Genomic DNA, 11,288 nt, shown 5'->3' with positions numbered 1-11,288 from the left:
AACAGTTCCATATCACAAAATAATTCCCCCATTTCTCTTTGTGGTCACCTTCATTTTCACTAAATTTGTTTTCGATCATAGTTTTTTGCCTTTTCAGAATATCACATAAATAATATCATACAGTATTTTGTCTTTGAGTCTTGCTTCTCCTGTTTAGCATAATGCATTATTCATCCATGTTCTTGACAGTATCAGTAATTTCTTCCTTATTATTACTGAGTTGAGTTTTTATTGTTATAAATTGATATGCCACAATTTATCTGTTCCACAGTTTCTTTCTAGTTTTCTTTGCCAATTACAAAGTAATATGCTACAAACATCCATATACAGAGTAATCTGCTATAAACATCCACATATATGTTTTTGAGTGAACATAGGCTTTCATTTCACTTAAGCAAATGCCTATAAGAATTACTAGGTTATATGATGAGTATATGTATAATTCTAGAAGAAAGTACCAAACTTTTTTTCCAAAGTGGCTGCATGGTTTGGCATTCTCACGGGCAATGTGTAAGTTCCCGTTGCTTTGCATCTTCACCTGCAAGTGTTTCTGTCTATTTTTGATTGTTGCCTTTCAGATTTATTTTGAACTTATTGCTCTTGTTGCTGAATGGAAACTGACTATAGTGGGTAAGAATAGAAGACAGAAAAGCAGTGAAGAAGGCTATTGCAGTGGTAAAGGTGAGACATGATAGCAGTTTGCATGAAGGACTCACAAACATCATTGGAAATGTCAACTAAAGGACACAACTTTCAGGGTTAAGTACAGATAAAAGGACTGGCTGAGAAAAGGACTCACATTACATATGAGAGAAAAAGATGAATCTGGAACAATGAGGTCATGGTAGTAACTCATATTGAGATAGTATATATAGATTAAGAAAACATTTCTAGAAAGGTAATCAAGAAAGAGTCTTTTAGATATGTTATGCTTGAGATGCCTCGAAAACATATAAGATATGATGTCAAGTAATTAGAAGAATATGCAAGCTGAAGTTCAGAGAAGAGATCTGAACCAGATATATAAGTCTATGACTCAGGTAGGGCTGAAGATTTACACTTGGGAGTTACTGGGTCTCCATAATATTTAAAATCATTGCATGGGATGAGATTCCCTAGAGAGGCTATATAGACAAGTGATCCCTGTGTCATTTTACAGTTATACTTTAGGAAGAAAAGGGGAACCTAGCCATAGTGAGTGGTAAGAAGTTGTCAATGAAATTTGAAGTCAATAAGGCAACTATATAATTCATTATTAAGTATGTGAACAAAAACTACACAAGTAAAGACAGCACAAGATGACATACTTCTCAGAGAATAATTGTCAGGTTTTGGTAGTAGATGGTGGTCTTCCTCATTTTCTCCCTCAATCATCTGTTGCTGTTACTTTAAATATGGAATGAAAACATCACTCAGTCACAGGATCAGACTAAAATGTAAGAATGGGCTCCTATTGACCAAACATGACAACTTTTCAGTAGAATGATTAGAAGGCAGGACTGGGTGAGGAGGTTGATGATGTTGTGAGCACCTGAAGAAAGACACTTCTTATCCATTCTGAATTTTTCCATTGCACAATTAGTATTATAGAAATAATACAAGTTGTAAAATGAAACCGTGTGGAAGATATGACTCGTTGCAATGACTATCAGAGAGGTTGGACGGAATATCCTATCCATGACCTCTAGAGTCTCAACAGAGCACCAGGCTTACATTTTTACAATGTTAGTCAGGCCATGTTACTCCTCTGCCCAGAATCCTCTTTGGGCTCCCCATCTTTAAAAAATAAAATTTAAAATCCTTGCAAGGTCTGATAGTACCCTACTTAAATGGTGCATTCCCATTACTTCTGATGTTATCGTCCACAAGTTTTTCCTCTCTCGCTTCCTTTCAGCCACCATATGTGTACTGACAATTGAGCACACAGGTACATTACTTCCTCAGATTCTTTAAATATTCTCCATTATTTCTAGAATATTCTCTTCCAAGACATCCTCATGGCTCATGACCTCATCTTTTGTAGGTCTTTTCTCAAAGTTACCCTCTCAGTGAGCCCCATTGCCCAAAACTCTCTGGCATTAGAGACTCTTCTATTTATTTTACCTGCCTTATTTTTCTCTGTAATACTTTCCATCAACTGACATACTATTTTATCTATCTATATCTATATGAATTCCATGTTATTATCTTCCCTCTAGTGTGTAATCTTCCGTTGGAATAAAATTTGTGTGTATTTTTTGCTGCAGTATCTCCAGGAACCAGAACAGAGTCTGGTATGTAGTAAGCACTCAATAAATATTGCATGAGAGAATTAAATGATGTACATAAGTCACTGCACACTGTATCTAACATATTGTAAGACTACTGCAAATGATTGCATGGTTATTGTTACTGTTACGGTTACTACTATTTTTCATTAAATTTCTTAAATGCTAACTTGAATTAAATTCTGAGACATCAGTACATATACATTATATCAGTATTCGCCAAAAGCTGAGTAGTTAGACTCTTTTAGCTGGTCACCTGAAAGTCAGGGAAATTTCAGAAACCTGAGAGAGGCTTGTGAAGCTGAGAGCTGTATTTTCAATGAGCATGAACTATATTTAGCTGCAGCTGTTACTGAAGGACATTTCTCTCTGTGCATTAAATGAGAGGGGCTTGCAGAACTTTATATCTTTTGTATAAGCCAGTAAGGAACCAGACTGTGTTTCTAAGACCCAGAAAGTGGTATGTTATGACCCAGACAATTGACTGCTGAGCTGGGTCCCATCAAGGCTTCTTCTCTAGAAATCACTTGTTAAAAGGTTCAGTCCTAGTTCTAGCATTTGATGTTTTCCTTCTCCCTGATTATAACAGCTATATGCATTGACCAACAAAAACAAAAGTCGTTTCATAGAAAAAAGATAATAAATGAAAAACCTAAGATTTACAATGAGCCAGCAACTCTGCTAAGTGCTTCTGACTGATCATGCTACTTCATCCTTGCAAATCCTCTGTTATGGGTTGACTTGTGCCCTTCCAAAATTCGTATGTTAAAATCCTAAACTCCAGTACCCCAGAATGTGAAAGGCCAATGTCACCTTTTGCTCACACTTCCCCAGCCAGAATTAGACCTGAAACTGCTACCAGAATGTTCTGGCCTACAGTGAGTAATGGGCCATCAAGGCCAAGAGCCACTGCAGGAAGAGCGCACAGCCCTGTGAGGAGTTCTTGTGCACTCTGCTCACTGAGCCCGGCAGCTGGGTGCAGCACTGGAACAGCACGCCAAGGACTGCACCTTCGCCAACAAGCTCCAACTACTCCAGCATGCCCTCCTAGCCATCAGCCTCGGTGACCCCCATTCTCCCGTTGTCTGCTAGATTCTGCCCCAGTTACACGTCACCACCTCCCAATCTCTAAGCCACAAATAAAGTTGTTATTTCTGAAATAAACAAACAAACAAACAAACAAATAATGTGAAAATGGAATTCTTAAAAATTGAATCTAACTTTAAATGTACCAAGAGAGCTTGGTATTGAAAGATGTCTAGCCACCTAATGCCTTTTTATAAGCGATGGTAAATCTAATGGTCTTCTGGTGTTTGGGTTCTTTACTTAGATTATGGTCAACAGGCATCTATTTAGAATTAATTATGTGCTAGCAGGCAGGGAGACATGTTAGAGGTTATTGCTATGTTCTAGGTAACACACAATAGTGATTTAGACTAAGGTGGTAGCAGTGGATATAAAGAGAAGTGTACTGATAAGGTGATGTATTTTGAAGCTAGAGCCAATAGGTCTTGGTGCACATAGATTGGAGCTGTTTGTAGGAGTGGTGAGAAGTAAAGGGAATAAATTCCAATTGCAAACTGGTTACCATTTATTTAGATAAGAAAGTTTGTTTTATAAATATGAAACCATATTATAGTCCCATACAGGTAATATTAGCACAAGCAATTTTTCCTTCTTCTTCTTTTTTTCTTTTAACCGGAAGTAGATCAAAGAGTTACTCTCAGTTTGAATTAGATGAATTAGATTTTGGTTAAGTAGAAAAAAATCCAAGGATTTTGGAATGAATTTTTTAATTTTTAATAGGAAAGTTTCTCCTTTGGAAACACTAGCTAGATCTCTAGGTGAAAAGCAGATACAGCAGGTAAATTAAAAGTCATCAGTGTCAGCTCAAGCATGCACATGGATTGGGTCTCATGTTTCTTGACCCTATTCTACTTCTGTTGTCAAAGAGAAAAAGCCGCAGTTGTCAATTTATCATGATACAGTACATATCAGAAATGTCAAAGGTGTCAGGGTTGACATATTGCTGAAAGGACTGTGAATGAGGGTTTCAGTGACAAACATAACCATTTTGGAGGAGGAAATTTGGGCAAAAGAAGCTACGAGAAGGTCAACTGTCCATCAGAATTCCATAAAGGGGCAGCTACACCAGAATAGTATCTAGTTGTTATTAGTGCTACCAAAGTAAGGCCATTCTGATGGGCTAACTCCAAATAAGAACCCAAATAACCCAGGCAGCAATGAGAAAGTAACCATGAAGAGATGGGGCAGGGCATACTCTTAAAAGGCAGTATTTAAGATTCACCCTCTAGCCAGTGGTACGATAGTTCAAATTAAAAATTAAACACAGAGTTATGGATGGAAAAAGATACCTAAAAAGCTCTTTAATGGTAAATAAGAAGTGCAGCATTATTGTAAGGGGCAGCAAGAAGACACAAAACTCCCAAGAGGTTCTGATGACATGACTTAATCAAGTAGATCTCTTTTGACTAAAATGGTGTCTTCAAGCAGCAAATGGTGACCATACTGTTCCACCAAAATTTATCAGAGTATTCATCCCATAGAATGTACATTTATAGAGTTGTAAAACTTTGGCATTCCACATTTTTTTAACAGTTATGCTCATACCTAAATGGCACTAAAATACTAGCATATTTAACAGAAACATCTTAAGTACAAAATGTGTTCAGTCTTGACAGACTCTCTGTTCATGACATTCTAGATTATTTTGGGAAATAGTCATCTTGGTTCTCTGCATTTATGGTAGTCTTGCTTGTTAGAGATCACTAGTGACTAAAAACTTGTAGCAATGAAAGAATTTGAGAATGAAAGGAATATTAAGTGCCTAGTTGAGTGTAGTCATGGGCTACGTATTTTACATAAACTCATATCTCACTTTACCCTCATAAAATTCCAATTGAAAGGCTGAAAAGGAATCATGTTGGAGGGATAGCTCTTATCTTCATGCTCCTCATTTACAGAAGAACTCCAATGATCCAAAATCTTTAGAGAATTCATGGAATTCTAGTTACTTTTTTTCTTTATAAATTACTTAGTCTTGGGAACGTCTTTACTAGCAGTGTGGGAATGGGCTAATACACTAAGCATCCTCCTCCATCTCTCCTGCTATAAGGCCTTCTATGTATTTAGAAATCAGTTCGATTTATGTCCTTGTCTATACTTCTTTTTGATTAAGATGGCTTACCAAACAAACTGCATTCTATAAGCAGATCTCCCAGTTCAGTCAGGACTGATTAGTCCTATGTACCTTTCAGATTTGCCAGACACAAATTTAAAGCCATCAGATGAGAAAAAAAAATGAGTCCCATAGATTTATACAAAGAACAAAACTCTACAAACATAGCAGTGGCTCTCATGGATAAATGTGTTTGCTCTTATTGGGATATTCATGCCCTAGGGTAACTGCACTTGCTAGCAATAACTTAAGCATATCCTGAGAGCTACCCTGTATGGCAAATGCATCTGAATGTGTGTTCCAAGCTAGGAAATGTGGCAGTGGCCAACCTGTAGATTCATTCCTTGCCTTTGAAAAACATCTGAGCTTCTTGTCCGTCCTGTGGAACACCGACTGTATAGAGGATCAAGGCTCTGAGTTTTGGGTTGAATGAAGGTTGTCAGGTGGAGTTTGTTAGAGGGAAGGTGCTAAGTGAAAATGGCATATAAACTGCACACCTTTTGCAAACGATTATGGTTCTCCTGTCCAGTCTGTGGCCACTGGGCTGTCTCCTCTGTATGTAAGCTTCCAATAAAACCCCATGTCTTGTTTGCTGTCTCTGAATTTCTTCTTAGTCCTCTCAAATCTGGTGCCATCTCCATTGGAGTTGATAGGAATTTGTCACAACGCTCGCTTCTCAAGGGACTTCAGAGATCCTAATGCCTTCATGTGGGGATATTTCATGGATATATTGTAGAAGAGAGAGAAGGCTGAAAGTGTGGGTCTTTGCCCCTACCCCTTCAACAAGCAGTAGGTAATCACAAGTGCTCCTGTTCATATGAGACCTATGAGACTTGTGGATAAATAGGTGTAAATGATGAAATTTTGGGGGCTTTCAAATCACTTTGGCTCACTGCTTGTCTTTTTAGCTTTGCCTATGAATAGAAAATGCATATGCTATAGTTGTGAGTTTGGGAGTGCACATGTTCTGAGTGATCGCCAAATGGTACAATGATCGCCAAATGGTACATGTTAGAGAAATACCTACTATGAACTAAGTACACTGATAAGCATTTTTATATGAATTGACTAGTTCATTCCTCATATATAAGCTAGAGGGTAAGAATAATATAGTAATCCCCAAAGGGAGATGAGGAAACTGAGTCACAGGGAAAGTAAGTGAATTGTTTCAGCCACTAAGGGAAAATGGTCTAAATCAGAAACCAGGTGGGCCTGATTCCAGGGCCTACCCACTTGCTCTGCATTTTGCTTTTCTTTAATCTGGCTACTTCAGGAACTTGCCCTCTCTTACACAGTAGTTTCTCTCTTACATAGAGATTTTAAACTCTTGATTTAAAAGAATATATATATATTTTAAAGAAACGAAGAGAGGGAAGGAAAATAGGTGTGGAATAGGAACCCCATATAGTGCATTTGTAGAACAGTGCTCAGGATTGCTGCAGGTTGTAGGGGTGGGGGTGCATGATTCTTATCTGATTCCTCCCTGATTAACCACTAAGGCACTCTGTGAAGTTCCCAAGAAACAGTTTGGAAACCAGTTAGTTAGGGTAATCTTGGGAACAAGACCCCCATACAGCAAACAAAAGCCCTGCCAGCTCAGAGAATAGTGCAGGTGAAACCATGGGTTTACATTAAATATAAAGAAGATGCAATGCCTGTTTGTTTTTGTGCTTACCTAGGATATTTTATACCTAAAAAACTCTTATCTGGAACAGGGATCATCAAACTATGACCCAATGGCTAAATCGGGTTTTGTATGGACCTCAAGCGAAGAGATTTTATATTTTAAAAGTGTTTTGAAAATTAACAAAGAACATGTGACAGAAGCTGTACGTGAACCACAAAGCCAAAATATTTACTATCTGGCTTTTGTATGGAAAACGTTGCCAACCCATGCCCTAAAAGGCTTGGTTATGACCTTTCTGCTTTATCACTGTCCAACTCCGCAGTGACTGGTCTGTTACAATTCTGCCAGCAGAGCCTCTGCTGTCAAATTTGTTTGCTTAAGGAAAGCAACTCAACATGGTTATCAATGGGTTCCATCTATTGTCAGAAAAAATTATGCTTCCAGAGGTATGGAGGTGCTAGGCTTGGTCTCCTCTGGACAGAAGTATGGAAAGCACACAGAGATGGATCTTTTCTAAGGATATTAACTATCCTGTCACACACAACACCTGTAGAAAAACTGGAACTAGGGCCCATGAATTTATTATCTACATGTGCCAGAAATTACATAATAGCCTAAGCATAAAATACTGGAAAAGGCAGAAGAGGTAGAGGCAAGACAAGATTGATTTTAAGAACAAACTGAGTATGTTAGGTTTTCCAGGAAGCATATGCTGAACCAGAATTAGGGGTGCAAGAGGTTTATTGTGGGGAGAGGGTATACTTGGAAACAGTAAATGTATGAGGAGGTAGGATTGAACAGGGAAAAAAGGAACAAGATTGAGCAGGGTTGTCTGATAACAAGCAGGTCTGACTAAGACTGAACTGGCCCCAAAGAGAGCTCCCCGGGAAGTATGGCCCTTTGGAGAAGTCCCACTTTGAGCAAAAATGGACAGGCCCTGGTAACCCAATATACAATCATTGTTGGGGTCATCTGGGAAGAGCAAGTTTTTCACTCAGCACATGTGGTGGATATTGAGGGTGTCATCAATCTTTTTTTTTTTTTTTTTTTTTTTCTGTCATTCCCCAGTGCGGTGGGCATCTTTGGGGCTCGAGCCCTTTCAAACCTCCACCTCCTGAGTTCAAGCGATTCTCCTGCCCCAGTCTCCCGAGTACCTGGGAGTACAGGCACCCACCACCACACCTGGCTAATTTTTGTACTTTTAGTAGAGATGGATTTCACCATGTTGGCCAGGTTGGTCTCAAACTCCTGACCTCAAGTGATCCACCTGTCTCGGTCTCCCAAAGTGTCGGGATTACAGGCATGAGCCACTGTGCCCAGCCCAGGTGTCACCAATCTTTTTAAGGGAGAGCATAGTGGTGAACTTCACAAATGCACATTGAGGAAACTAGCAGAGAACCTATGGAACGGGNTGGGGTGGTTTTTGGGGGGTTTTCAATTTTTTTTTTTTTTTTTTTTTTTTTTGCTCTGTCACCCAGGCTGGAGTGCAATGGTGAGATCTCAGCTCAGTGCAACCTCCACCTCCTGAGTTCAAGCGATTCTCCTGCCCCAGTCTCCCGAGTACCTGGGAGTACAGGCACCCACCACCACACCTGGCTAATTTTGTACTTTTAGTAGAGATGGATTTCACCATGTTGGCCAGGTTGGTCTCAAACTCCTGACCTCAAGTGATCCACCTGTCTCGGTCTCCCAAAGTGTCGGGATTACAGGCATGAGCCACTGTGCCCAGCCCAGGTGTCACCAATCTTTTTAAGGGAGAGCATAGTGGTGAACTTCACAAATGCACATTGAGGAAACTAGCAGAGAACCTATGGAACGGGGGATGGCAAGAGGTGCCATGAAAGCCTCATATGCAAATCTCTTTCTCTCCCTGATGTATCAGACAGTTAGCTCTTCATTCTTTTGAGTATAGGTTGCTTTTCCCTGGTAGCCTCCTGTTTCCTAGGAAGAGGGACATATCAAGTTGTAATACCATACAGTCAATTATTCGATCATTTTTTTTAGAAGAAAAAAACCTTGTGTTGTGAGTACTGGAGACCTATTTACTTAGAACTAGAAGAAACCTAGAGAATGCTCAATTCAATACACTCCCACCCCTACATTACAGACATGAATTGACAAGATGGAAGAAGATAGAAGTCATAAGCCAGAGACATGGAAAAACAAAATCAAGGATTTTATAGTTTTACTGAGAATTGTAATTTATCTTCACTGCTCTACCCTAATCTAAGCTACCATCATTTCTCCTCTGATTTCCTGCCATTTTCACAGCAGCCAGAATGATTCTGCTGTCTCAGTCAGATCATGGCATTCCTTGGCTCAAAAAGTTCTAATGGTTTCTGTGTAACCAAGAGTGCAAGTCAAAGTCCTTTGCAACAGCCTGAAGAGCCTTACTCACTCCTGCCCCAATTATATCTTCTGCTATCTTCCCCCACCACTCACTGGGCTCCAGCCACACTGCATCTTTGATTTTTTTTTAACAAGTTACAGAGCTTTGCACTAGCTATTCCCTCTCTTCAGAAGACTCTTTCATAGTATGTACCTTTACTTTTACTTTTTATTTTGAGATAATTATAGACTTACAAAAGAATCACAAAAATAGTATATAGTTGCCATATATCCTTCGCCTAGCTTCCCTTACTATTAGTATCTTAGATAATCCTGGTACAATTATCAAAACCCAGACATTAATATTGGTGTAATACTAAAACTGAACTGCAGACTTTCTTTGGATTTCACCAGTTCATAAACTAAGACCCCTTGTCTTCCATTCCAGAAATCAGTCCAGGTTCTCACATTGTATTTAGTTGCGCTGTCTCCTTAGTCTCCTCCATTCTTGACAGTTCCTTCATCTTTCTCTGTCTTTCAAGACTTTGAGGTTTTGAAAGTATTAGCCAGTTATTTTATAGTGTCCTCCACGTTGCATATTAGGTGTTTCATAGGTTGTACTTTTCACCACCTCACTTCCTTTGGTTCTTCGTTCAACTATCTCAGTAAAGTCTTTTCTGATCATTTTATTTAAAATGTTACCCAGTTTGTTTGTACCCCAAAGGTTGTCTACCATAATCCCCTGCTTTATTTTTCTCCACTTACAAAGATCAAATAGTCCTTATTTCTTCATTATTTATTGTCAGCCTACCTCTAAAAGACTATTAACTCCACAAAGGCAGGGATTTTTGCCTAATTTCTAGAAAATTCCTTGATACATAGAAGATGCTCAATAAAGTTTTATTGGATGAATTCAATGAATGAACTGGATCTTTTGCTGTTCTCAGGAATCCAGAAAGCAAAAGGAGCTTACCTCAAGTTTTGAATGCTATACAACAGAAAATTCGAAGACTGTTGGATCTATCCAGCTAAGAGACTAGATGAAGCTTCATGGGACACCTCACATATAGTTTTCTATTTTCCTTGTTAAGCCAGTCAGAACCATTATTTAAAATATATTTCTTGCTAAGCTGTGCAGGTCCAAATTTATAAGCTTGGATTTTTCTACTTCTTTTTGAAAAAAAAGGTGAAATTATGGAAATGAAAACCTCTTAGCCTTTATAACTACTGTACTTTGCTCAGTAAAACGGATTTCAGATGCAGAAACATTTCACCCTGAAACGGAGCCTTTCAAAATCATTTCCTGACATTTTTACTCATACAAGTGCAAATGCCTCCTGATTCATGGAGATTTGAGGCATGTTAAAAACTCAGGCTGTTCTCAATTATACCGGGTTTGCTATTCCATCAGCAAAGTATACAAGATTATTTTTTACTCTTCTCCTTTTTTATCTTACTTTTAGTTTCAAATATATTATTAGAGTTTCCACTCAAAGTGATAAAAGGTGAAAGAAAGTAGACAAAACTATAATCTGGTAATTTTATTGCCTGTGACCATCACAGAAGAGACTCAATAGTAGAGGTTCTGGTACTTGGGAATTATTTTGAATTTCAGTATCCAGGGCCAAGAAGAAGGAATGAGGTACAGTGAAAAGTTAAATGATGTTGATTTCTAACAACAGATATTCAGAAAATCATCTGACTTTCTTAAGCCTGGCTTCTTTGCTTACAAAATGAAGTAACATCATATCTACTAGCTAATGTGTTAAGTCCCTGCTAATATGTTTATTGAGTCCCTGCTATGGCTAATACCTGGAAATACATACATGGAAGACACAGGTTCGCTTCTCAAAGATTTCACAGGTGA

The sequence above is a fragment of the Rhinopithecus bieti genome, unplaced genomic scaffold (assembly GCF_001698545.2).
Source record: "Rhinopithecus bieti isolate Rb0 unplaced genomic scaffold, ASM169854v2 scaffold_76302, whole genome shotgun sequence".
NCBI lineage: Eukaryota > Metazoa > Chordata > Mammalia > Primates > Cercopithecidae > Rhinopithecus > Rhinopithecus bieti.
Note: the sequence above shows the minus strand (reverse complement) of the source record.